Source organism: Callospermophilus lateralis, chromosome 7, assembly GCF_048772815.1.
Source record: "Callospermophilus lateralis isolate mCalLat2 chromosome 7, mCalLat2.hap1, whole genome shotgun sequence".
NCBI lineage: Eukaryota > Metazoa > Chordata > Mammalia > Rodentia > Sciuridae > Callospermophilus > Callospermophilus lateralis.
This window is the reverse complement of record NC_135311.1, coordinates 132,399,431-132,425,118: the sequence shown is the minus strand read 5'-3', so window position 1 is coordinate 132,425,118 and position 25,688 is coordinate 132,399,431. Positions and strand designations below refer to the sequence as shown.

General features: G+C 61.4%; 1 protein-coding gene across 4 annotated transcripts in view; it reads left to right on the top strand.

Annotated features, from left to right (window-relative positions):
• Arhgef10l (Rho guanine nucleotide exchange factor 10 like) overlaps positions 1-25,688 on the top strand; it is a 111,539-nt gene that overhangs the window by 910 nt on the left and 84,941 nt on the right. Inside the window, exon 1 of one of the 4 annotated variants that reach the window (XM_076861171.2) lies at positions 19,999-20,017. The exons of the other annotated variants lie outside the window; for them this stretch is intronic. The gene's annotated coding sequence lies outside the window, so the exon portion shown is untranslated. Of the gene's footprint in view, positions 1-19,998; positions 20,018-25,688 lie in introns of those variants that run through there. 4 annotated transcript variants of the gene reach the window in all.

The window sequence follows — 25,688 nt, the reverse complement described above, 5'->3', positions numbered from 1 at the left end:
GATGGGTTCATTAAACATGCAGAGCCCCTCCCAGATGGCCACAGGCTACAGCATCCGTCTGTCCACCTGTCCATCCCTCCACTCACCCGTCTGTGTCCAGGCCCCATTTGCACAGAGGAGAAAGGAGGACGCAGGTGGACCTTCTCCGTGCTCCAGGCTCCCTGCTGCTGTGGGGGGGGGGGATGTCCTTAACCCTCCCGCTCCAGCTCCTGATCCGTGTTGGATTCTGCCTTCCCCAGGCCCCTGTCCCTTCACTTCCTCCAGAAAACCTTTGCCCTCCAGTCCACTCTGTCTTGAATAGTTCTCACTTGAGGGTGCATCCTCTCCCGAAAGCCGGGCAGGATTCCAGCACTCTTAGGGTGACTCCTTATACCTCCTAGAACACTGAAAGCCTTTGAGTACAGGGACCATCTCTGTCCTTGGTCACCTCTGTCCAGGGACAGTGCCTGGCACACAGCAGGTGCTCCATAAATAATGGCTGGAATTGGTTGGTTCCTAAGTTCTGCTGTTTCAAGTTTTAATTTTGGAGGAGTCTGGGGGTGGGAAAAGCTGGTGGGTACCTGGGAGGGCCTGGGAACCAGGTTAGTATGAAGGGAAGGCCCACTGTTAATTTGAGAAGTAAGCCTGGCTCAACAGTGCACGCATCTAATCCCAGTGGCTTGGGAGGCTGAAGCAGGAGGATCTCAAGTTTGAGGCCAGCCTCAGCAACTTAGTGAGACCCTAAGCAACTTTTTTTTTTTTTTTTTTTTAAAGAGAGAATGAGAGAGAGGGACAGAGAGAGTGAGAATTTTTTTTTAATATTTATTTTTTAGTTTTCGGCGGACACAACATCTTTGTACGTGGTGCTGAGGATCGAACCCAGGCCGCATGCATGCCAGGCGAGCGTGCTACCGCTTGAGCCACATCCCCAGCCCAACCCTAAGCAACTTTGTCTCAAAATAAAAAATAAAAAGGGCTTGGATGTTAGCTCAGTAGTTAAGTGCCCTGGGTTCAATTTCAATCCCAAGTACAAAGAGAGAGAGAGAGAGAGAGAGAGAGAGAGATATCACTAACAGATGTGTATAGTGTCCGCTAGTACCAGGAGCTGGGTAAGGGGCCTCAATACTGTGAGAAGGTGCAGAGTGAAAAGAACATGGTCTTCCTGGGTCAGTCCTGAAGTGATAAGGTGGGTGATGTAGAAGACATAATAACAGCTTGGGTCTATGTCGCACTTCATGTCCACTATCTCTGTTTGGACATCAGCCCTGATAACTAGGCAGGGAAGATGGGCTCGAACCCGCCTTACAGATGCGGAGAATGAGCACGCAGCCTTTCAGGGACTGCCCAAGGTCGCATCCTTCAGCGGGGGAGCCGGCCTGGTCTCTGCAGCCTGCAGCCGCTGCGTCCTTGCCTGCCTCTGCCCGCTGGTCTTCAGCCTCGGCCGCGCCATCTGCCTGGCAGCCCGGCCCGCTGCTGTCCCACCCTCCAGGGTTAGGATCAGACTTAGGGTCCACAGAGTGCCAGAGTTCTCTTTGACCCTCCTGTTCTCTTTTTGGGCCCCCTTCAGCTCCTCCCGTGCCCGTGTCCCCAGAGAATTCCTGGGGTCTCACTGCCTTGGTGAAGGACATCACCTCTGCCTTCCTTTGGGGTCCTGTCCTCCCTGGGCCATGGTGGGCTGGGGTCAGCTTGTGCTGATGCACGGGAACTGGTTGGTGAAATTAGAAGTCTGGGAGCCACTTCTAAACTACTACTGTTGTGAGCCCTTACGTTTATTTTATTTTTCATTTATTTTTAGTACTGGGGATTGAACCCAGGGGTGCTCTACCCTGAACCACACCCCCAGCCTTTTTATTTTTTATTTTGAGAGGGAGTCTCACTACATTGCCCAAGCTGGCCTTGAACTTGTGATCTTCCCAAGTCCCTGGGATTATAATGTGCCACTGGACATAAATTTTTAGTTAATAAATCATTAAAAACAAAAGCAACAGACATTCAAAATCACTTCCCAGTTGTCGTGTTTTCTTACGTATGCACTCAGTCATCTGTGCCCTCGTGGGTGTGTTGTGTGTGTAACATAACTAATGGGTTGCTGTGCACATCTCTCTCCACTCTGTTCAACGATGTCAGGTTTTTAGCTTGAAATTGACCTTATCGGGAACACGGACCCCGTAGAGATTGGCACACAGCCCATCAGGGTCTTTCCCCTGGAGGACCCGTACCAGCAGGCACCGCACTCCACTGGGGTCCTGCAGAGAGCAATCAGGGCCTGGCTTCTGTCCTGGGGCTTATGTTTTTGCTAGTTTTAGGGTCCCTGTGGGTACAGAGTGGGGGGAGCAGCCCCTGGGCTGGGCCTGCCTTGGTGGTGGTGGGGTTGTAAACTGTCCTCAGCTCAGGTGGCTCCCGGTCCCTGAGTGAGCTGTCATCCTGCACCAAGAAAAGGAGGGGCCAGGTACTATGGAGTAGGCCTGTAATCCCAGCGGCTTGGGAGGCTGAGGCAGGAGGACTGCAAGTTCAAGGCCAGCCTCAGCAACTTCATGAGGTCCTCAGCAACTTGTGATGATCCTGTCTCAAAATAATAAACTAAAAGGACTGGGGATGTGGCTCAGTGGGAGAACTCCCCTGGAGCCAACCCAGTACAAAAAAATCAGAGGTGGGGAGTGTTGATTGTGTGACCACACTTGGGGTGATAGACATCTGGGAGGCCATGGCCTTGGTGTCTGAGGACACACTGTGTACAAGTCCAGTGTCTCAGGTGTGACCTGCAGGACGCATGTGTGGCCAGAGGTGTCTGGGGGGTGGCTAGGCAACTGGGCGTGACCCATCCAGGTGGATTCAGGGACCAGGTAATTGAGTAGGGGTCCGACTGTTGCCCTGGCAAAGTCTGTCATCTCTGGGTGGGACACGGGTGTGACCTGGGATGGGCCTGTGCAGCTGTGTGCTGTGGTCAGCTTGTACTGACACACAGGAGCTGATTGCTGAGTTATAGAACATTTTCAAGCTGGTGTCAAACAGGCCTGTCATTAAAAGTGTGGATGTGGCTCGGTGACCTAACGCGCAGCACCAGGGCTGTGTTGGGCTGTGTCGGAGGGGGAGCAGTGCCTACAAAGGCTCAGAGGCCCGGACTTCAGTCTGCCCAGGTGTCGGGGACCAGGAGTCCACACGGTGGGCGCCCTGTGGCAGGGCAGGGAAGCGCTGGGCTTCCTGGAGGCTGCCAGCATCTGGTGTCAGCAGGGGACATCCTGGGACACCCTAGGCTCCGCTCTGTGGATTGCCCCCTGCCTGCACATCGCTGAGGTTTCTTGGTAGTGTCCTGCTGTCCCCGCACTGGCTGCAGTTCCAGCCCCTGCATCTGTGGCTGGTGGGGTCTCAAAACAGGCTTCCATTTACACACCTGCCCAACATGGTGTACGCGGAAGGTGGTCTCCTGCAGCAGCACAGGGGGGCTAACGGGGGTTTCTGCAGCCTCCCGCCTCCCGCGGGCAGGGAATTGGGAGCCTGTGTGTTTGCAGGCAACTCTGTGCCAGGCCCTTCGTGGTCCTCTCTTTAACTCCTCCCCGCCCTGCAGATGAGAAAGCATGAGCCGCAGGCCACGGAGCGCCTTCCTGTGGCCAGTGGGTGTGAGTGCGGTGCGGCAGGCAGGCCCCGGGTCTTTGCACATTCCCCATGAGACTCTGTCTTTCCTTCTACCTTTGAGGTGGGCAGGGAAGGAGGGAGTCTCCCGGGGCCTGGAGGCTGCGCACACTGTGCCGTTCTTTGTTTGAGGCTAAGGTGAGTGCTTTGCCCAGTGTTGCTGAGGTCCAGTTGTCACAGCCGGGTTTGTCACCCTGTGACCCAGGGTCAAGATTGAGGACAGACCCCCAGTGCCCTCATGGGCCGAGAGGTCAGTATCAGGAAAGAGTTGATGATAAAGCCTCATGACTGTGGAGAGGGCAGCTCCTTGGTTTCTGCTGTGAGTGCAGGCGCCTCGGCAGCCGTAGTGCAGGGGAGCGTGTTCCATCCTTCTCCCTAGACACGGGCGCCCAACGTCTCCCTTTTGCCGCTCCAAGGCAGAGGCCAGGGCAGTTGCCTTCTTGCCGTGGTCCTGGCGCTGGGCAGCGGGAGCAACATGCTCTGCTTGTCCTGGGGGAAGCCAGCCTGCAGGGCATCCCCGCTGTGCCTCCAAAACCCCAGGAGGGTCCTGTGCTCTGATGATTGGGAGGACAGCTGACCTCCTGGCCACAGCACGTTGCGCCACCTCTTGTCGGGTCTGGGCCCAGCTCCCTGCCCTGGGGTCATCCTCCTCCCGCCTGTCAGTCGAGAGGTGGCCTGGACCTGCCCCAGTACCTCTCCTGCAGATGCAGCCCTGGCCCAGGGCAGAGCAGAGGACTTTGGTGGCACCTGCTCACGATGGCACCTGGCGCCCAGGCCGGGCCTGTCTTCATTCCCTCTTCTCTGGAGCCTGGTTCCAGTGCCTTCCTCCTGTCAAAGCCCCCCAGGCTCCAGCCATTAGCATCCAGAGCGCCTGCAGCATTGGGCTTCCCAGTGAAGTTCCCTAGACAGACAGTGGTTAAATTAAGTAGGGAAACGGGGTCTGGGAATTGAAGAAAAGCATCCCTGAACCTAGATGTCACCCAGAACCTTTCAATTGCTTGTGAGACGAAGATTTATTTTACTTTAAATTATACGTGCTTGCTTGGCCTCTGAAGAAGCTGGCCAAGTTCAGAAAGTAATCCTGGAGACACCCCCGCACCTGGAGACCCCACCTGCAGACCCTCCACCTGGAGACACTCCCACCTGGAGACCTCCCCCACCTAGACACCCCCCCACCTGGATATAGCCCCCCACCTGGAATAACCCCCACCTGGAGACATCCCCCCACCTGGAGACACCCCCCACCCTGAGACACCCCCACCTGGAGACATCCCCCCACCTGGAGACATCCCCCCATCTGGAGATACCCCACACCTGGACACACCCCCCCACCTGGAGATACTCCCCACCTGGAGACAGCCTCCCTGGTCGCATGGCCCCTCACTCAGGGCCCCTCTGCTCAGTCGGCACGCACCTTGCAGGTCTCCTGGGCCTGTGAGGGCTGCAGCTGGACGCGCCCTGCCGGGTCTCCGCCTCTCCTGGTCTTGGGTGACTGACTCACTGGACTCCTTTGTACCTCACTTTCCCCGTCTGTAAAAGCACCTGTGTCTCAAGGTGCGGCATTGACAGGAGCCTCAGGCTCGGGACAGCGCCTGGCCTGCCGTGTGCTGCAGGAGCAGAGGCTCTTCCTCTGCCCGCTCAGGCCCTGCGCTGGGGTCTGCAGACTGACAGGGCAGCTGGGTGAGAGGAAGGCACGCGGGTTTTACTGGTGTGAATCACGTGTGAGTGTGAACATACCCGTAAGAAGTGTGTACGTACCTGTGCGTGTGTGTGTTTATTGCACTGTGGCTTCGCAGAAATGAAGAGAAAACCCAAAGAAGTGGTCAGACGGGGCGGAAGTGCCACTTCCATAAGGATGATAAATTGTGAAGTGACTAGACAGGGCCTCGCTCCTCGGGCAGCGCGTTCTGGGAGAAGCGTGGGGCAGATAAGGACTGCGCATTGCTTAGTCAGGCCGTTCGTTATGCAGTTAAGAGCCATTCTTCTTCCTGGTAGGGGAAGGGGCACCTTCCTCTCACCTTCAGGAGGGAAATTTCTGCCCTGGGTTTAGCCAGCGATGGGGAGGGCACAGATTTCTTCCTTCTGCTACTCAAGTGCTTTAGGTTGAAATAATCCTCATGGGGGGTGTGTGGATATTTTGGAGGGACATGTTCTGATCCCTTTCAGTTAAAACAGAGAGCAGGCAGATGATGACCTTGTCCCCTGGGTCTTACAGGATGGCAGACAGAGTAGTCTGGTACTGCCGGTACTATAACCAAATACCTGAGCCTGGATAACCATCATGAAAAGAGAGGTAGAGCCCACAGTTCTGGAGGTTCAAGGGCCTGGTGCTGGCATCAGCGCAGCTCCGGTGAGGGCCTCGTGGTGGATGGCACCATGGTGGCGGGAGTGTGTGTAAGAGGGTGAGGTTACATTGCCAGAGAAGCAGAGAGACTGGGGTCCCATGGTCTCTCCTGAGGGCATGCCCCCAGCTGACCCAAGTCTCCACCTTAAGGGCCCCCCACCTCCCAGCACTGCCACACTGGGGACAGTGTGGGGACACACCGGAATAAACCGCATATTAACCACAGCAGCACAGATAGAAAACCAAACTGATAAAGTAACTCTGTTTTGTACCAAGTCCTGTGAAGGGGTAAGGGAGGGTAGAAGGAGGTGGCGGGTGGGGATGGGGTGGAGAGGTGCCTGCCAAGGGCGGGGCAGAGGGGCCAGGGAGGCTGATGCCTGAGGGACAAGGAGGAGCCGGCCTGCAGAGAACCCTGGGAAAAGTGTTCCCTGCAGGGAGTTCAGATGTGCAAAGGCCCTGAGGCTGGGTAAACCTGTCCAGTTCGAGCAACAGGAAGCACAGCGCCTGCCGTGGGCAAGGGGTGGACGGAAGGGGCTGTGGAGCGCAGGGGAGGGGGTTCCTTCCTATTGTCTGCAGATCTCTCTACTAGTTAAGTACAGCTCCTCTGTCCAGCTGTGAACATCTGAGATTGGTCCTTGGGCTGTGGCTGGGGCTCAGGGGTAGAGCCCGCACCTAGCACGTGTGAGGCCCTGGGATTGGTCTCACACCACACAAAAATACATAAAATAAAGGTATTGTGTCCACTCGGTGGGGGGAGAGATTGATTTTTTCCTACATAATTTATTTAAAAATAATTTTCTGTGTGCCATGACGTGAAGCACGTGGCTCCGTGTTGTAGGCCGGGGACAGGCCAGAGAGGAGAGGAAGCCCCCAGCCCAGTGGATGCTGCCCGGTGAATTGGAGGTGGGCACACCTAAGGAGCGTGCGGAGGTGCGGAGTAAATGCCCCGCCCTGTGCCTCCTCCGCGTCCGTCCCCATCACTGCAGTCACCTGCTGGGGAGAACTGGCTGCAGGTGTGGGGCTCCTTGGGGACCTAGGAAGGAGGCGGAGGGCGGGGTGTGGCGGGGTGAGGAAGGAGGAAGGCCTTCATCTGAGTACCTGGGGGTGGCAGGGCCTGGAAGTGAGGTGGCTCGTGGGGGGTGGGAAGCCTGGTTCTGGGGAGACCGAGGTTCCACCTGGGATGGGGTCCTGGGGGCAGGCCTGGAGGGAGTTCAAGGGAGCCTCACATTTAGGCATCACTGGCCTGGGGCGGGAAGGGGGGGGGGCGGGGGAGGGAGGGGCGCAGGGCTCACCTGCTCCTGCTGCTGAGCTCAGTCCCCTGGTCTGCAGCGCCAGTGCCTTGTGGCTCCCAGCACAGAAGGGGGGGAGTGAGGCTCCAGCAGGCGCCAGGCTGGGTGCAGGGAGGAGCCCTGCGGGGGCGGTGGGGGGAGCGAACAAGGGCTCCCCCACACTCCTGTTCCGCAGGGAGGCACCAAAGCTGTGGGCTGTGAATTCTTTTGTTTTCTCTGTCCATCCGCACTTTCCTCTTTCTACCACGTGTTTGTTGAGCAACTACTAGGTGCTGGGCAAGGGGCCCGTGACACTGTTAGCCTCAGGCCCTGGGGGAGGCAGACGGGCCACCAGTCGGAGGGTGGGGGCTGCTTAGCAGAGTTAGGAAGAGGGAGGAGCCCAGGGCTGGGCGAGCGTGTGGGGGAGGGAGTGGGGGTGAGGTGGGGGTTTGGCTTTATCACGAGGGGGGGTAGGGGTGGGGGTGATGCGGGGCTTGGCTGTGTTTCAGGCCAAGGAGTGACACAGTCAGAACTGTTTGTCCCGGGCAGGGCCTGGGCTGGAAAGGACAGCAAACCAGGGATCCTTCCCAGGCTGTTGATAGAGTCCGTTCCCTGGGTGTTCTCTGAACCCTGCTGCTTGCCCAGTGATTCCCCACTGCTCATTCTTGTTTCCAAATAAGGTTTCTAAGACTCAGAGAGGACAAGCCACTTGTTTGAGGTCACGCAGCATAGCATGGCATCTGGCTGGGACTGATCTCTCTCTCTCTCTTTTTTTTGGGGGGGGTTACTGGGGATTGAACTCAGGGGCACGTGACCACGGAGCCACGTCCCCTGCCCTGTTTGTATTTTATTAGAGACAGGGTCTCACTGAGTTTCTGAGGCTGGCTCTGAACTTGTGATCCTCCAGCCTCAGCCTCTGGAGGCCCTGGAGTTACAGGCGTGTGCCCCTGCGCCCGGCCACCCTGCTAAGTTTTATCATGAGCCTGTGTGCCCTGCTGGGGCTCAGCCCCTTGCCCATCTCACAGCTGCGTGGGACAGACCTGGGCCAGAGTCCTAGCATCCAGGTCCCTGCTCCAGGGCCTCAGGAGGCCCCGCCCTGGGAGCCAGGCTCAGGGTTCAGATCCTGACTTCCTGGGGCCAGCGGGAGAGTGTGGGCGCACTGCACCCTCCCCGGTTTCCCCCGGCTTCAGTTTCGTCTTCTGTGACAGGCAGGTCGGTGCTGGGCCTGAACCCTGGCACTTCACCACGGAGCCACAGCCCGGCCCTGTTTTCATTATTCATTCTGAGAGGCTCTCACTGCGCGGCTGAAACAGGCCTTGAACTTGCGACCCTCCTGCCTCAGCCTCCTGACTTGCTGGAATTACTGGGCTGTGCCACTGCTGCCGTGAGCAAGAATCCAGGGTCTCTGCCAGTGCCTGTGCTGTTGCTCTTGACTCTGATGGGACCATGTTCCAAAACCCACTGTGAACTGAAAATACGTATTAAGTAAAAAACGCTTTTGACTTGCCAGGCGGACGTCCCTCCCGCCCAGCCCGCTGCCTGAGAGGCCTCAGAACGCTCCCATGGGCCTCCGGTGGGACAGGCTCCTCGGCTCAGAGCTGTCCTAGAATAACGAGCGTGCGTCTTGGTGACTCGCCGGCCACTGTGCGGGCTGTGGTGTGGTGGCCTCTTCACACCACCCGAATCCCGAGCGGAGCCGTCCCGAGTTGGGACCAGCTGTGACGCAGAGCGCCAGGTTTCTGGACTCGGGGGGTCTGCGACAACCAGACCTTTTTCTGCTTCGGTCCTCTTGCCCGGGGGGGTGAGGGGAGGCTGAGTGACGCCCGGCAGCCTGTGGCTCAGTCACTGCTTAACACCAGCTCCAGGTGAGCACCTCCTGCCAGGTCGCTGTGCCAGCCGCTCACCGCGTACCCAGGAGGCAAGCGCCCTTAGGCCTGGGTTGGGCTGAGCACCAGGGTCCCATGCGCCGAGGGCCAAGCACGGAGTCCCCTCACAGGAGAGCTGGGCTGGGCAGGATCAGGGCCTGGTGTGTGCTGGGCCCGAGTCCTGGCAGCAAGTGCAGAGGATGGGCTGCTGGCCGCGTGCCGGGGGACAGGCCCGCCCCACCCGCGTCCCCTCATGCACAGCTCTTGGCCAGACCAGTTCTCTGGGGTCCCTGATGGGAGGTCACCCGGGCCACCCTTGAGCAGTGGTGACGAGTCAGAGTGGAAGTGCTCACCAGTGAGTCCCAGGAGGACGGCGAGGGACAGGAAGACACTGTCACCGTGAGCCCTCCCACCGCCAGAGCCCAGCCTGGCCGGGCAGCCCCACGCGGGGCGGCAGGCCTCCTTGGCAGAGGAGGGAGTGGGGACGAGGCCGAGGACCTGGCGGGCAGGGAGGGATGGTGACGTCCCTGCTGTGCTGCGCTCCAGCCCACCGTGCACTTTGGAAAGCCCTCCCTGCGCACAGGCCCTCTGAAGCCTTGGGTCCGGGAGCAGCCGCCGGCCGGGCTCCAGCTGGACACGCTGGCGGAGGGCGCAGGCCTGGCCTGGCTGGCCGCGAAGCGCAGGGGGCTTCTGGACAACCGGGGAGCCTCCCGCCTGGCTCCTAGGGATTCCGAAGCCAGTCCCTGTCTGTCTCCTTACCCGGCTGTGGAGCAGGTGACATGGAGGCCTCAGGTCTGTTCTCACCTCCTGGCCCTGATAAGGCCTGTTGTTGAATGACTCGGGCCTTCCCAACAGTCCAGGGCCCATTCTGCATAGGGTGCCAGGTCAGGAGGGGACCCAGGGGTCAGCAGAAGGTGGAGACGGACTGAACTTGGGGCAAACCGGGGTTCCTGGGCCGCCGGTTCCAGTGAGTTCCAGGTCAGAGTAGAGCCCTGGGCGCGTGCTGGTGGCCCCTGGTGTGTTGGCTCCTCTCCTCCGCCCTCCAGCCGGCACCCGTCCACCCACCCGTCTGCCTGCCTGTCCATCTTCACCTGCACACTCCGCCACCCACCCATCCGTCAGTCCGTCTGGTCTCTCATCCCACCCTCCATCCACCACTGATGGACTGGTCCGTCCTTCCCTCCGTCCCTCCCTCGCTGCGTCCCCCTGCCCATCCTCACTCTGCCCGCCCCCCCCCATCCTCCCACCAGCCCTCGTTCCTGGGCTCTGCCGGGTGCTGAGGGCTGCCCTGGGACCTGGAGACGGAAGGAAAGGTGTCACCCTCCTGGAGGACCTGGGTCCAGTGGGGCTGTCAGAAAACAGGCCAGGGGTCGCCGTCCAGGCGTTGGTGCCCAGGACTGAGAGGTCGGCCACCCAGCGGGCACCTGGAAGACTTCCCCGAGGTCAGCTTGTCCCCAGGCTCTGGGTGAAGGTGGAGTGTTCCAGGTCGTGGGTGGGGAGGGGCTGTGGGCCCAGGGAGGGTCTCGTCCTCGGGAGCCTTTGTGCCTGGGGCAGGTGGAGCCTCTGTCCCCAAGGCCAGGTTCCCTTTGTTTTCTAGGTGCTGTCCGGAGGCCTGGGCTGCAGCTGGGCGAGCAAACAGGACGGGCAGGGGCGGGAGGGGGTGAGCAGGGAGAAGGGGCGCACAGTGGGCCTGTGGCCTGCGGCTCTGTGGGGCTGTGGATGGGGCAGGCAGAGGAACGTGCATCGCGTGGCTCCCTTGGCCGGGCAGGGAGGACCGGGGTCCTCCCAGTGCCCACCTCCTCCCTGGCCTCAGCCCCGTCCTGCAGGCCAGGGCCACTGCAGCCACGCCCAGCCCCTCCCATCCGTGGGTCTCAGATGGGGTGAGGGTGGGGCGGGGGCTGCGCTGCTGAGGCCACTGGGAGCCCTGGCCTCTGGAGCAGGTGGCCTGGCTTAGCGCCTGGCTTCTGCCACTGTCTGACATCTGGGCCTCCTGCGTTCCATTTATTTCTCAATTTGGGGACAATCACAGCCAGTCCCCACCAATAGTTGTTGGGAGTAGGAGAGTTGATCTTGGAAGTCCCCCAGGGAAGGGGGCCTGGGGGGACACTCTGGAGGGCCCTGTGCCATGGTGAGTGTGAGAGACACAAGCGGTTGGAATCCCACCTCCGCCTTGGACCGGCTGGTCCAGCACCTGTGCTCAGGTTGTCCTGTGTGACCTGGGGTCAGAACAGGTGCGTCTGGGCAGTGGGCCGTCGTGGGAGGAGTTCAGGCCCTGGCAGAGACCACTTGGTCCGCAGGGCCTGTGGCAGGAGACTGTCCCCCTAGCCAGACAGGGACGGGGTACCCTGGAGACCCGGGTTTCCAGCCTGCCCTGGGCTCCGTGCGCCGTCCCCCGTCCCCTCGCATTCCTGCTTGGCCTGAACCCCTGGGGCCTGACGCAGGGAGCCCACAGGCCCAGCTGCGGGGGCAGAGCTGTGTGGACTGGTCCACTGAGCCCGGGGGCCAGCTCAGGGTCACAGCAGTGAGGGTGGCCCTGCAGAGTCCCCGTGTTTCCCACCAGGTCCCACAGGGAAGCCGTGGTGACCGAGGTGCCTGGGGTTTGCTTGGCTTCTCCTTGGCCCACATGTTCCCCGTCTGCAAAGTGGGGTCACATTGGGGGTCCTGGGAGGCATGGGCTCTCCTGGGTGACCCTGGATGATCACATGGCCCACCAAATGGGCACCTCTGGAAGACCGTTGGTGGCCGGGGCCCAGGCTGAGCCACATTCCTGCGCAGCCGTGAGCAGCGGGGAGCAGTCCTGGCCTTGCCCTCAGGTGGTTTGGGGCAGGTGCCTGTGCCTTGCTCGGCCCTAGGGGCTCCCTCTAAGAGACTGGGACAGCAAGTCCACTCTGCAAGGGGGCCGTTGTCTCCCTGCCCAGGCCCTTAAGTGGTCACCTAAAGCCAGGTGACCTGCCTCTGAGCGGGAGTGAGGCCTACATCCCTGTGAGGCTGGAGCTGGGGGTGGGGAGGCCCCCCAGGCCCTGAGGCTGTGGCTGCTGTGCACGGCCGGGTGGGGTGGGTCCCTGGGCTGCCCCCGGCCTGCCTGCAGACAGCTAGGCCCAGAATACCCTGGGCATGTGACCCACAGGCTGGCCCTACCTCTGCCAGGACACTTCTGTCATCTTTGGGTTATGTTTCCTAATATGGGCTCTGCAGATCCCTGCTGCTCCTGGGGCCTGGAGGGGCGGTGCCTGGTGCCCTGGGAAGCCTGCCTGGCCCCAGGTGGTCCAGCAGGACAGCTGCACTGCACAGACAGGGCCTGGCTTGGCTGCCCACTCCAACTGTGTGGCCTTGGGCAAGTTGTTTTGCCTCTCTGGGCTTCACTTGTTAAAATTCAGTTCAGTGCAGCCCACGTTTACAGAAGTCCTGCCAGGACGTGCCAGGTACTAGACATTGTGGGTAATGCAGTGGGTGGACTCAGCCACTGTCCTCGGCAGGACACTGGGTGGAAAGTGGGGAGTCGGGTGGGGCCTGGATCTCCCCGCCGCCGCAGAGTTGTGAGAGCTGCATGGAGTTAACACATACAGCATCACAGTTCTTGTTTTTATGATTATTGTAGTTATTATTTTTGTTACTGGGGATTGAACCTAAAGATGCTTAACCACTGAGCCACACCCCCAGCCCTTTTGTATTTTTTATTTTGAGACAGGGTCTCATTAAGTTGCTTAGGGCCTCACTGAGTTGCTGAGGCTGGCTTTGAACCTGTGATCCTCCTGCCTCAGCCTCCTGAGCTGCTGGGATGACAGGTGTGTGCCACTGCACCCAGCAAGGAGCCATGTTCTGAGGGGCTCCAGAGGATGCCATGGGGCCAGGGTGCGGGAGGCAGATCTAGACCCCCGGCCCCAGGGGGACAGTGAGTCTTGTGCCAACATGAGCATGTGGTGTGGGTCCGTAACTCAGACCCGGGTGGTGGTTTTGAAGTGCCCACAGTGCCAGGCCCAGGGCAGGCCCAGTGAGTGCCCTTGGGCTCTGCCTTGCTCTCTTCTGTTCACGGGTGCATCTCAGGCACCCGGAGTGGAACTTGGCTGTGGGCCTCATGAGCCTGGACTCACCGAGGCCATTACTTGGTGGGTCTCCAGGTGTCATTACGCCCAGTTTGCAGATGAGTAAACTGAGGCTTAGGGAAGAAGGTGCCTGGTGGCTAGGCAGTACGCCAGGGTTGGGAGCCCCCCTCCTGATCCCAGCCTGCGTTCCCACCCCCCGTGTTAGGCTCCTCAGGGAGCAGTTCTGGCTTGGCTGCCAGGGTGCACTTCAGCTTCTTCGATACCCCTCCTCCTCCCAGGAGCATCTGGTTGTGGGGAGATGCAAAATTCTTGGCCCGGAAACTGCTGTCAGCTCCTGCCCTGGTCTGGGGACACCGTTTCAGTGGCCGTGTTAGAAGGGGGACGGATGCTGCCAGCCCTAAGGGCGTCCTGAGGTCATCAACAGTACCCTCAGCCACAGCAGGGCAGGTGCTGGTCAGGCAGAGGTTGGCACCATGGGGCCTGAGTCTCAGATGTGCCTGTCAGATGGGCCCTGTCAGTCAGCTCTCCATGACTGTGACAAACCACCTGAGACAATCAATATTTAAAAACTGCAAGGTTTAATTTGGCTCATGGTTTTAGAGGTTTTGGTCCATGGCGGGTTGGGCTGTGCCTTTGGGCCCACGGTAGTTAGCGCGTGGTGGCGGAGTGTGTGGGGGAGGAGCTGCCATCTCACGGGGGTCTGGAAGCAAAGCCAGACCAAGGAAGAGGCCCGATCTCAATACCCCTGTCAAGGTCACGCCCTCTTCCCTCAGGCCCCACCTCCTAAGTGTTCCTCTCCTCCAGTAGCACCAGCCCTGGCCCTGGGGGACAGTCTGGATCCACACTGTGGCAGACCTGCAGTGGGCTGCTCTTGGAGGCCCGTGGGGGCAGTGCAGCTGGCGCACTTCCTGGGCACCACTGGGACAGACACTTTGTCTGCTTGTCCCTAAGTCCCCTCTCGCCATGCTGCCTGTGGGCGTCCTGTCCTCCAGTTCCTCGTGGTCCCCGAGTGGATCCCAGGCAGCACGAGCCCCGCTGCGGCGCCCGACGTCTGGGCTCGTGTCCCCTTGTGGCCGGCCTGGCTGCAGCCGTGTCCCTGTGGTTGGCCGTGGGCCTCCACTGCCCGGTCTGTGAAGCGGGGTGACAGCATGCCTCCCTCTGGCCGTGGGCAGCCTGGGGTGATTACAGGATCGAGGGCTTGCAGTGGGCTGGGCAGATGGGGCGCTCCCTGCCCAGTGGCCTGGGGCCACCCAGGAGCTGTTGCGTCATCCTGTGCCCAGTCCCGGGACCTGGACCCCACTGGGTGAATGCCCATCCCGATGCGGGAGGACCTGGGTGAGGTGGCCCTGGCACGCGGGAGCAGGGTAGGGTGAGGACGCTCTGCGTAGCCCCAGCCCCAGCCTGAGCGACTCTGTGCGCAGGGGCAGCAGCACCCGGAGGCGGGGGCAGCAGCACCCGGAGGCGGGGGCGCCAGGCCAGGCGCTGGGGGGCTGCAGTGCCTCGGGGCAGAGGCGCAGGTGGCTCCCGGCCTCTTTGCAGGGGACTCATCTCATCCTGAGGGTTCCACCCTGTGACCTATGACCTCCCAAGGCTCCGCCTCCTGACACTGTCATGGTGGCCATTGATGGCAGCTCAGTGTCTGTCCCTGCCACCCTCCGCCCTGTGTCCTCCGCTCTGCTGCTGGGTCCGTGCTTCTGCCCACTGTCAAGGAGCCATAGCCGCTAGACGGTGTCCCTGGCCCCCAGCTGGGCCCAGGCTGCCCTCCAGAGCTCCTCCAGCCCCGCGTCCCCACAGACGCCCTGGCTGCTGCCTTCCACACTTGCCCAGTGCCCACCCCCAGCACCACGGCTCCAGGGCAGGGCCACGCCTGTCCCTCACCCTGAGGCAGGACGCATGCGGGAGCAGCTTCAGGGAACTGTGCCGTCCATGAGCTAGGCTGGCCTGGGGGACGCAGGGCCCGGCCCAGGACTGGTCGTGGATTCGTGAGCTCAGGAGACAGTCACCGAATACTCGGGTGCCGGGAGCAGGGCGGGGGCCAGGCTGTGGAGAGGCGCACGGGTCCCTGCCCGCTCCCCGCCTCCTGTGTCCCAGATGCTGGGCCAGGTGGGGGAGACTCGGGCCCTGGCCTCTGCCCCTGCCCCCACAGCCTGGTGGGGACATCACAAAGCCACGCAGTGCAGGGCAGTTTCCTTGGCCACCATGTCTGGGGTCTCTCCCCCGGTGGTGGGGACAGCGGTGGTGACTTGGTCCATGTCCCCTGTGACTGGTAGAGGCAAGGTGACCCTGCATGAGGAGACTTCTGCCTGCTCTGTGTCCCCAAGGCACCCGGCCAGCTGCCCTCAGGTCAGGGTTTCTCCACCTTGGCGGGAGTGACACCTAGGCTGGTGGCTCTGCTGTGGGGCCCCTTTGTGTCACAGCCTGCTTGGTGCCTGCCTGCTGGATGCCCCCCCCCAGGTGTGGCAGCCACTGTGGCCAGACGTCCCCTGGGGGGCCCAGCAGCCCCCAGGTGAGAGCCACTCCCTGCGTGGATCAGCTGCGAGTCAGGAGGGATGGAGCTGTGAAATCCCAGCCTGCCCTGTCCCTGTCCCTGCCCCTGGGAAAAGCAGGAGGGAAAAGAGCCTGCAGCTGCCCATGTGCCTTGGTGCCGAGGTCTGGTTTGGCAGAAAATGCAAGTGACCGTTGGGAGGTGGGGCCGTGGAGGCCAGGGCAGGAGGGCGCCTCGCCCAGGCCACTTGGAGGCAGATTCACCGGGTCCTTGCCAGATCTTGATGTCCTCAGTGTAGGGCCGGTCGCCACATGGCACCCAGGGTACCAGGGGCCAGCGTCAGACTTGGGATGGTTGAGCTGAATGTCGGACAGTCCCTGAATCTCAGTGAAGCCCTGCAGCCCTTCCTTGCCTCCCCACAGCCGTGACCAAGGAGCCAAGGCCACATGCTCATCAGCCAGCCCTGACCATGTGGCCTGGCTGCTCAGGGCAGGCGCAGGAGGGCAGAGGGGTCAGAGAGGGCTTTCGGTCACTCCCTGCAGGTTGAAGCAGCGGTCCCCAGGTTGGGGCTGGAGACCTCGGGTCCAGCAGGATGCCGTGTGGGAGACCTGGCTGCCGGCACTTCCAGGGATGCGCACCAATTTAGAAGGAGTGGACCCTGTCCTCTGGCAGAGAACCTGGCCACCACCGCCCAGACCCTGGGTGGACCCAGGGAGGACTCAGTCTTGGCGGGCAGCGTCCAAGTGGCTGTGCCGCATGCTGGGGGGTCAGTCTCTGAGAGGCTCCTTGGGAAGCTCCTGGCTCAGAGGCGGCCAGTGCTGCTGGTTGTCAGGCTGCTGCCAGGGGCAGACCTGCTGTCCCTGATTTTAGCAGGATATTCTTAAGGTTTCGTAAGGAAATAGCCACCTGGTGTTGGCAGCTCTCCCCGGGTCAGTTCTTGGGGGGGGCACCCCTCCTCACCTCCTGGGGCGCAGATCCTCTCCCTCCGGTGGGGCCCCTCCCTGTAATCAAGAGGAGTCAGGTAGAGGGTCAGGGAGCTGGGGTGGCCCAGTGTGTCAGGTCAGGCTCAGCCGGTGGCTGTCCCAGAGCACTTCAGTGGTCACCCTTCTCCCCAGGGGGGTCAGTTGCTGCCCCAGGAGGCCTGAAGGGCAGTGATGGGGCTGTGCAAGGCCCCGGCTCTGGCCTGGGACCTGCCTTTGTAGGTAAGTGCTGCCGTGCGGCCGTCCTGCAGGAGGAGTGGGTCGTTTACTCATTCAATAAATCATTGAGCAGCTGCTGTGTTCCAGGTTCTCAGCAGAGCACTTCACGTGAATGATTTTTTTTTTTTTTTTGGTACCAGGGATTGAACCCAGAGGCTTTTAATCTCTGAGCCACATCCCCAGCCCTTTAAAAAATATTTAGAGACAGGGTGTTGCTAAGTTGCTGAGGCTGGCTTTGAATTCACAGTCCTCCTGTCTCAGCCTCCCAGGCTGCCGGGATTACAGGCGTGCGCTTCACTGAGCTGGGAATTGAACCCAGGGCCTGTGTGTGCTAAGCAGGTACCTCAGTCAATTCTTGGAACACCCTGTGCGGTGGGATTCTCAGTGGGAGAGAAGCTAGGATCAGGGCAGGGAAATAACCTCAGGGTCACAGCGGGACCCAGCCTCAGTCTCTAAAAACCACACCCCTGTCCGCCCGAGGAGCACCTGGCAGGGGCTACTGCAGAGCATCCCAAGTGCAATTTTCTGCTGTGAGAAGCAGGACATGGGGGGTGGGCCCCCAGTGTGCCATGCCCAGGGAGAGGGGAGACCAGGAGGGTGTTAGGGAGTCTCTGTAGGACCAGGGTGCGGGCAGCATCTCAGTTGCCCAGCTCCTGGTGAATCCCACTGCAGGGTCAGTGGGCTCCAGGTCTTTGTTTAGCTAATAATGACAGAAGGCCTGTATCTGGGGACAGTTGCTACAGGGGTCGAGGTCACGGACGTGACCCTGCCTCAGGCAGCAGGATTCAGGTGAATCCCTGTCAGGGTCGAAGGCTCCTCCTCCCTCTCCCTCAACAGCTGCAGCCAGGCCACTGCCCCTTGCCACTCGCTGGACGCCGGACCTCTTCTCTTGAAGTCCAGTGCAGGGGTGTAGGGTAGACCCGTTGGTCTCCCAGGCCCACTGGCCTGGTCCTGGTGGGTCTCTCTGGCTTTGGACTTGGAATCAGACAGATTCCGATGGCCCTGCCTCTCGGGGGCAGCCTCCTCCTCTGGGATGGGGCTGGTCCGCCCCTCCAGGGCCCGCGGGTGTGGCCCTGGCCGGGGGTAGCCGAGGCCCTGGGTCTCAGGTGTAGGCCACTTTGCCAGTTCAGCCAGAGCTCTCCTGGGTGGGTGGTGGACGGCACCTGGCTCCATGCCGTGCTGGTGGGAGCTCGGAGGCGGCTGCCAGTTGCCCTGCCTTGTCTGGGCTGAGCTCGCTCGGGTTCAGTTTGCAAGGGCTCAGAGTGGAAGGCCCCTTCCTGGATGGAGCTACAGCTGAGGCCTGGAGACGGAGACCTCAGCCACCTGTGGGCTTTGAGGGGACCCTCAGCTCTGCATGGCCGCCAGCCCCGGGCCACACTGGCCTTGCCCCTCACCGGCAAGCTGGATGCACCTGGGTCCCACCTGCCCACAGAGTGTGGGCCATGGCCGCCGTGAGGCTCCTGGGTCCTGTGCCCTTGCTTGGCCACATGCTTCTGACTCACCAGGGGAAGAATGCGGTCTTTTGGGGAGCAAGTTTTTAAAAATAGCCCAAGTCCTTCCTCCACCCGCCCCACCCTCTCCCATCACTCCCTGTCTTGGCCCCAGACCTTCCCACACTGGTTTTGGGGAACCGCCCCTGGTGCAGCACGGGGGGTGGGGGCGGCGGGTGAAGCTGCCTGGGAGGAGCTCTGGGCTGCAGGTCGCCTCAGACGGGGAGGCACCTCCACCTCCAGCAGGCCACCTTGTCCTCAGGGCACCACCCTGGGACCAGAGTTGCTTTGTTCATCCAGCAGTCCAGGGCTGAGGCCAGCAGCAGCGGGTGTCCTTCCTTTGCAGAGTCCTCCTACCATAGGAGGAAAGTGGTAGAGACACATTACTGAAAATGTGCTGGAGATGTTGGGAGGTGTTCATGCTATGAGGACAGATGGCAGGGTCAGGCAGAGCACCAGGGCCATGAGTGTGGCCCTGCCCCATATGGTGACCATGGAGCAGAAACCTGACGGTGAGGGAGCCGGCCATATGGATCTACATGGGAAGAGCATCCCAGGCAGAGGGAACAGCAAGTGCAAAGGCCCTGGGGTAGGAGTGTTCTTGAGCCTTCAAGGAAATGCCAGGCTGTCATGACTAGAGTGGAGTAAGCCACAGGAGAGATGGAGGAATGGAGTCACACAGTGGTGGGGCCTCATAGGCCAGGATGAGGGTCCTGAGAGAGGAAAGCACACCAGGGTCTGGGCAGAGGATTCCCTTGCTGTGGTGCTGAGAACACAGTGAGTGGGGTGGGGAGGTAGGTGGGAGCAGAGACCGGCAGAGGTCCCAGGTGCTGGGAGTTTGGGGCGGTGGTAGCCTTGAAGGTGGCGAGCCACTGGGGGACTGGGTGTGTCTGGAAGGCAGAGCCAGCAGGTTTGCTGATGGACATGGGTGTGGGGAGGGTATCCAGGACGACGCCCAGGGTTTTGGCCAGAGCCCCTGGCAGGATGGGGCTGCTGTGGGGTGAGACAGGCGGGGCTGGGAGCAGCAGGGCTTGATTTTGGCAGGGCTGGCGCTCAGGAGTCGGGTGCTGCTCTGTTGAGGTTCGGCAGCCTGGTGGGGCACGGGATTGCAGGGAAGTCCAGGCTGCGGCTCACCACACACGTTAGAAATCACAAAGTGAGTGAGGTTGGGGGGACTGTCTGGGGCTGAGCCTGGGAATGTCCTGTCTGACAGGAGGGTCGGGCAGGACGGGGAGCCCAGAGGGCTAGGGAGGGCTGCGAGATGGAGCTTACTGGGTCTGGGCTCTGGTGACCTCTGGGCTGGCTCACACCCGACTGCAGGTAGCTAGCTCAGGAGAGAGTGAAGGAGAGCCGAGGCAGAGCCTGGCCCCACCTCTAGGGGACGGGGACAGGTGGAGGACATCAGGGAGGGTCTGTGTGGGATCAAGGTGGGCAGGAGCGCAGCATCTTTCTATTTGCTGCGAATGATCCAGAGGGAGGGTTGGGTGTCTCTTGGCTTCTCCCGCAGACATCTCTACAGCACCTAAGACACTCCCCTCCCTCCACGCCTGGAGTGCCTCCAGAGTCGGGCAGGGACAGGACAGGCAGGCCGTGACAGAGGCACTGGTGGCCTGCGGGGGACCACAGCATCCAGCCGTGCAGCCGTCCTAGGCCGACCCAGTTCAGACCAACCCAGATGCCGTGCCTGCAGAACTCAACTCCCACGTTCCACAAGGTGGGCCGGAGGCAGAGGCCCAGGGAGGGGCCCCCACAGGCAGGAGCCCCTCCTCCGGTTCTGGCTGGTGCCCCATGTCCAGCAGGCTCTTGGGGAAGGGTTCGGGACCTCTGCAGGTGTGGAGGAAGGCTCCCACCTGAGATTGTGGGTGCAGTGCTAAGCCCTGGACCCGCTGGCTGAGGGTGGGCCCATGGGTGCCCTGGGTGCGTTTCTGCCAGGTGCAGCCCAAGTTCATTGCCTCCCTCACTCCCCCAGAACCTCAGCTCCCCTGCACACCCCATTTGACCTGCTGCTGAGCAAGTGCACGCGCAGCCTAGGGCTAGGATCCACTCTGCCCCGGCCCCTGCCCTGGCTCTGGCCGGGAAGTGGGATGCTGTGCCTACCCGCTCTGCCCAGGCGCTGCCCTCAGGAAGTCTGGCCCAGGCATCCCCCAAAACCTGCACCTGCTGGCCTCTGTGTCTGCTGCCAGGACGGGAGCCTGGGGCTCTCTTGGTTCTTGGCCCAGGGCCTCAGGTAGTAGGTGGCAGGTCAGGGAGGGAGAGTTGGACTCTCGGAGTGTCCCCAGAAGTTGTGCCTGAGGCCACTCACACAACCCTCAGTGCTCCTGGGGCTGGGCTGGGGCCGGAGCGGTCAGCCTCTGTAGTTGAGCCCGTGCACACCTGGGTGGTGGTGGGTACCCCGGGCCTTGGGCCTCGGGCCCCCTCCAGCTCCAGACTTCGACCTTCGTGGTGGCTTTTTGTCAGTCCCTGGGCTTCCTGGCTGTGAGCCCAGGGGACGGCCACCCCTCGGCTTGGTTCTGGGTGTGCGGGCTCTGCTGGGGTGCGGCCTGGCCTCCAGTGACCTGGGAGGGAGGTGGCTTCCCACTGTAGGTGGGGAGGCTGGGGCTCCGTCAGGTGGAGCAACTCCCGGCTTCCAGGTCCAGGGCTGCTGCCCTTTCTGGTCCCCAGTGCTCCAGGGTGCTGTATTCTGGGGTTGCCCAGGATGTGGCGGCAGAGAAGAGGGTGGGAACCCCAGTGAACGCGAGCAGGGCGCTTCCCACACACCCTGCCGCTGTCAGCTCCCCTCCTGTCAGCTCCGGGGACAGAGGGGTTAATCTGTGGGGCTGGGAGAGGGAGCAGGCTGGGCCCTGAGCCTGGAGGCAGCCCCCTCTCTAGCTGTGTCCTCCAGGGCTGGCTTTGGTTTCCCAGGCAACCACCCCCAGGGGTCCCCCTGGCTGGGCCCCTGGGGCAGCTCCTTCCCATAGAGCCTTGGGGTGGGCCTCTGGCTGCCCCTGGCTGTCCCTGCCTGCAGATCATTGACCAGGCTGGCCTAGGAGGTCAGTGGTGGGGGCGAGGACTCGCTGTGGACAGAGCCTCCATTGTGTGAGGCCCCAGCCATTGACCCAGCCTTGCCCGCCCATGCTCTGCCTTCCCAGCAAAGAGGGGGGGTATTCTAGCGGCCCCCACCTCGGAAGCCCTTGGAGTGGCCCAGTGCCCTAGGCGAGGGGCGGGGTTGGGCTCTGCTATCCCTTTGGCACAGCTGGCCAGCCACCTCCAGGGACTCCCAGAGGGTCCCCCATGCCAGTCCCGCCACTGCACCGTGGGGACGGGCCCTCACTGCAAGCTCAGAACAGTCACATGACCGCAGGGACCTCCTGGGGCCTCTCTCGGCCTCTGGTTCCTCATCTGGGATGGGAATTAAATCAGGTGAGCGTTAACCCCCCAGCCGGGCCTGGGTCTGCTGTTATTTCCCAGTTTGTGACCCAGGCGGTCTGCCGCTGCCAGGGCTCCCTTCAGCTGAGCCCTCCCCCACCGCCCCCAGTCCTTGGACTCTCCCCAGAGCCCCTGGGAGTGTCCCCATCCAGAGTCTCCACTAGGTGGCCCTTGTGCTCAGGGGCTGGGAGGGAGGATGGGTGGGGGTTCTGCCAGGTGCACAGCAGCTGTGGCCCCCCAGGCAGGCGGTGGCCTCCTACTTCCTGCTCCGCCCGGCCTCACCCTCTTCTCACCTCTTCCTCCTGGGCCCTGGGCTTCTGGGCCCCCGCAGAGCCCCCCCCCCCAGGTCTGCAGTCTCCAGCCTTACCCCCCCCCACCTGTCCCCCAGCCGTCCCCTCCCACACCTGTCCCCCAGCCGTCCCCTCCCACACCTGTCCCCCAGCCGTCCCCTCCCACCACCTGTCCCCCAGCCGTCCCCTCCCACACCTGTCCCCCAGCCGTCCCCTCCCACCACCTGTCCCCTTCTTCTGGGCTGAAACCCACACCTGCAGCTGCCCCAGCTCGGGCACCCAGGCAGGGGCAGTGCCCAATCTCTTGGCTCAGTGTGGCAGCTGGCATCAAGTATGTCCCCTGGGCCAGTCCTGCTGACACTGAATTGTCAGACCCTGGCTCCGAGGGTCCCATCTAGCGAGGGACACTGACTAACGGGCTGTTCTCCAACCCGTGTGTCCGGCATCACCTTTGTCTACCATCGGGCCTGGGGACCACTGTGGCCTGAGTCCAGGGAGGGACCACGGAGCAGACGCACTGGGTTTTGGGGGTGAGTAGGCGTTTGCAGTCGAGAGAGAATCGGGGGAAGACGCAGCCTGAAGGCCCAGGGCTGGGAGCGGGCTGTGGGGCCATGGGGCTGCGGAAGTGCACCCCGGGCCAGCAGCTGCGGAGACCAGAGAGCCCTGGAGCCGGGCGGTGGAAGGGCCTTGCTTAGGGCCTGGGATCATTCTGAAGGCCACAGGAAGAGTTTGAAGCAAGGGGTGAATGGTCAGGTTGTGGAGCAGTCCCCATGGAGCCGAGGAGGGGCACAGGTTGGCCACATGCGCACCCAGGAGAGCTGAGAGCCGGAGGGACACGGCATGTGGGGGCTCCATCCTGACCAGCCCAGGCACCCGTCTCCCCCTGCCACGCTGTTCCCCACTAGTTTCTGGCTTCCAGGAGAGGGGCACCTCCGAGGCCTGGCCGGGGATGGGTGCCTGACCTTGTTTCCTGGTGCAGGGTTGATGCAGGTGGGGGTTCCTATGGGCACATGGACTTGAACCCTAGAGGGAGGGGAGACCCAAGAGCAGTCAATAAGCACTTTGGTGGAACCGGGTGAATGGCAGCGAGGGTGGTGGGAGGTGCAGCGGTGGGCTGCTCCCGTGTCCTGGGTCTCTGAGCTCAGTCTGCGCCTGCGTGCGCTGCGGCCTGGAGCCTGGGCTTCTTCCCTGGTCCCCGGGGCCTCCCTGTCTGAGCGCCGCCCCAGAGAGCCTGCTCCTCACATTTTGCACAGTGGAGGGGAAAGAGCCACCTGAGACTGCCTGCCTGCCTGCCTGTCTCGGCCGTCATTTTACATCGAGGACCCGTCCCCCTGCACAGCGTGGTCAGCCTGGCACTGACACCATGGCGCTGGTCACTGAATCCTCATGCCCTGGTGGGGAGGTGAGAGGCCCTTCCCTGTTGCCGCAGCAGGTGCTCCGGCTGGGACCTGACCGCTCAGATCCCCCGGCCACAGTCCCTCCTCTTAACCAGGCCCCTTCGCGTCATTGACCCCCAGAGCCACGAGGCCCTGGGCAGGCCCCTCCCCTCCAGGCTGGTTTCCACCTGTGTAAAGCGACCGGCCGTCCTGCTGAGTCCCTCGTGCCGTCCTGAGGCCTTGGCATCAGGTCCCCTGTAAAAAGCAGATGGCGGCTGGGCATAGCTTAGGGCAGGGTTGATCTAGCCTGCAGGAGGCCGGCTCCGTCCCCAGCACTGCAGAAAGCAAAGCAGTCGGGATGGTTATTCTCACCTCCTCCCCCCAGCGCTCCCTGTAGGGGGTCTGGGAAATTCAGAAAGAGAAGGTCCAGGGAAAGTCTCCTGTGGCCCAGTGACCGGCCCAGTGACCACAGGACTGCCAACATCCTGGAGCTCCCTTCCTGCCCTTCCTTCTGCTTCTGAAGCAGAATGGGAGTGGCTGGGCTTCCCTGCTCATCGGGCAGCCTCTGATTACTGGATGCCCCTTCTCTTCTTCCACCTCCTCTTTTTTTTTTTTTTTTGTTAGTGGGGGTTAAATCGGGGTACTCTACCATTGAGCTACATCCCCAGCCATTCTTACTTTGAGACGCGGTCTTGCTAAGTTGCCCAGGCCAGCCTGGAACTTGAGACCCTCCTGCCCCAGCCTCCTGAGCTGCTGGGATTGCAGGCTGTGCCTGGCTCGGAGGCTGATTTCTGCAGATTGTTTTGAAATTTTTACTGAGATTTAGGTAAGAAAATCAGCTACGGCACACAGGCCTGAGTCCTTTGTCTGAGTCCACATCCTCACCTTCACCCTTGCCTGCAGGGAATGTATCCTGAGACCCTCTAGGGTGCCTGAAACGGTGGGTGGTGCTGAACCCCGGGTGGGCCACACATGGGCGCCTGTGGTGAAGTGCAGTTGGAAAGTAGCCACAGGAAGGGGTCAGCAGCAGTACCACCAATGACTCTGAGCAGTGACAGTAACACACTGTAGTGAGCCTTGTGACCTTGTCCCTTCGAGATACTGCACCCTGCTCATGGTCCTTCTGGGTGACCGGAGGTGATGGGATGTGGCTGCCTGCCTGAGGAGGGTAGTGACGTGGTATTGGTCACTGTTGACCTGAGATCATGGAACCAGGTGAAGCCCCTGGACTGTGGGCCGCGGGCCGCTGAAACCGTGGAAGCAGAACACGGAGAAGGGGGCGGACGGCCGTGCAGATGCGCTAGTTGGCAAATCCATGGGATTGTTCGCAGGGATTCTGTTTTTATTCTTGGATATATGTAGTTTTTAGTTGTAGTTGGACACGATACCTTTATTTTATTTATTTATTTTTATGTGGTGCTGAAGATCGAACCCAGGGCCTCTCCAGTGCTAGGCACCGCTCCACCGCTGAGCCTAAGGGAGGAGTGGTTGCTTCTGGGGTCAGGGCCTGGGGCGGGAGGGAGGCGGGTACGGTTGAACTTGAACCTTGACTCTTCCTAGTTGTGTGATCCAAGGCAAGTGACTTCCCTAGACTGGGTCTCATTTTTCCTTTTATGGTTTGGACTCATATAATAATAATATAATTCACATTTGTGAGGCGCTTAGAATACAGTTCTGGATGCAGCAGGCACCACGTGAGTGTCACCGTTACTAATATTGCCATTCAGGCGCGCTGCGTTTTATTTGGTAAGCCAGTTAAAAATAAAGCCTTCAGGAATGGAAAGAAAAACAGGCTGCGGCCAGTGGGCAGCGGGGCAGAGGGACTGGGAGGCCTCTGCTCTCCCTCCTGTCTAGGGAGAGCCCCCAGCTCAGGGCCAGAGGTGGGGGAGGGGAGGGGCGGACCCTCCCTCACTGCGTGGCAGGGGCCTCTGGCAAGGGTGCTCAGGACCCAGGAGCCCCCTGGGCAGGAGCCCCTGGGTGTGTGAGCCCCGTGGGGTGGGCGCTGCCTGGGCTGGGAGAAGCACTTGGGGCCCTGTGTTGTGCCACCACCTCTGCAGCCCTTTCCTTCCCTACACCCTTGTGCCAAGGCCGGGTGGCCCCTTGCCAGCTGGCCAAGCCCGAGGGGCAGGACAAGGCCGAGAGAGTGGCCTTCAGCGGGCTGCAGAGGGACTGGTGAGAGCCGGCAGCTGAGGGAGCCCTGGCAACCAGGCCACCCGCAGGAGCAAGTGTCAGCCACACTATGGGCTGTGGTGGCCCAGGCTGAGTCCGCCTGGCCCTGGCCCGAGGGCACCAGGAGGGACCCTCTGCTGGACTG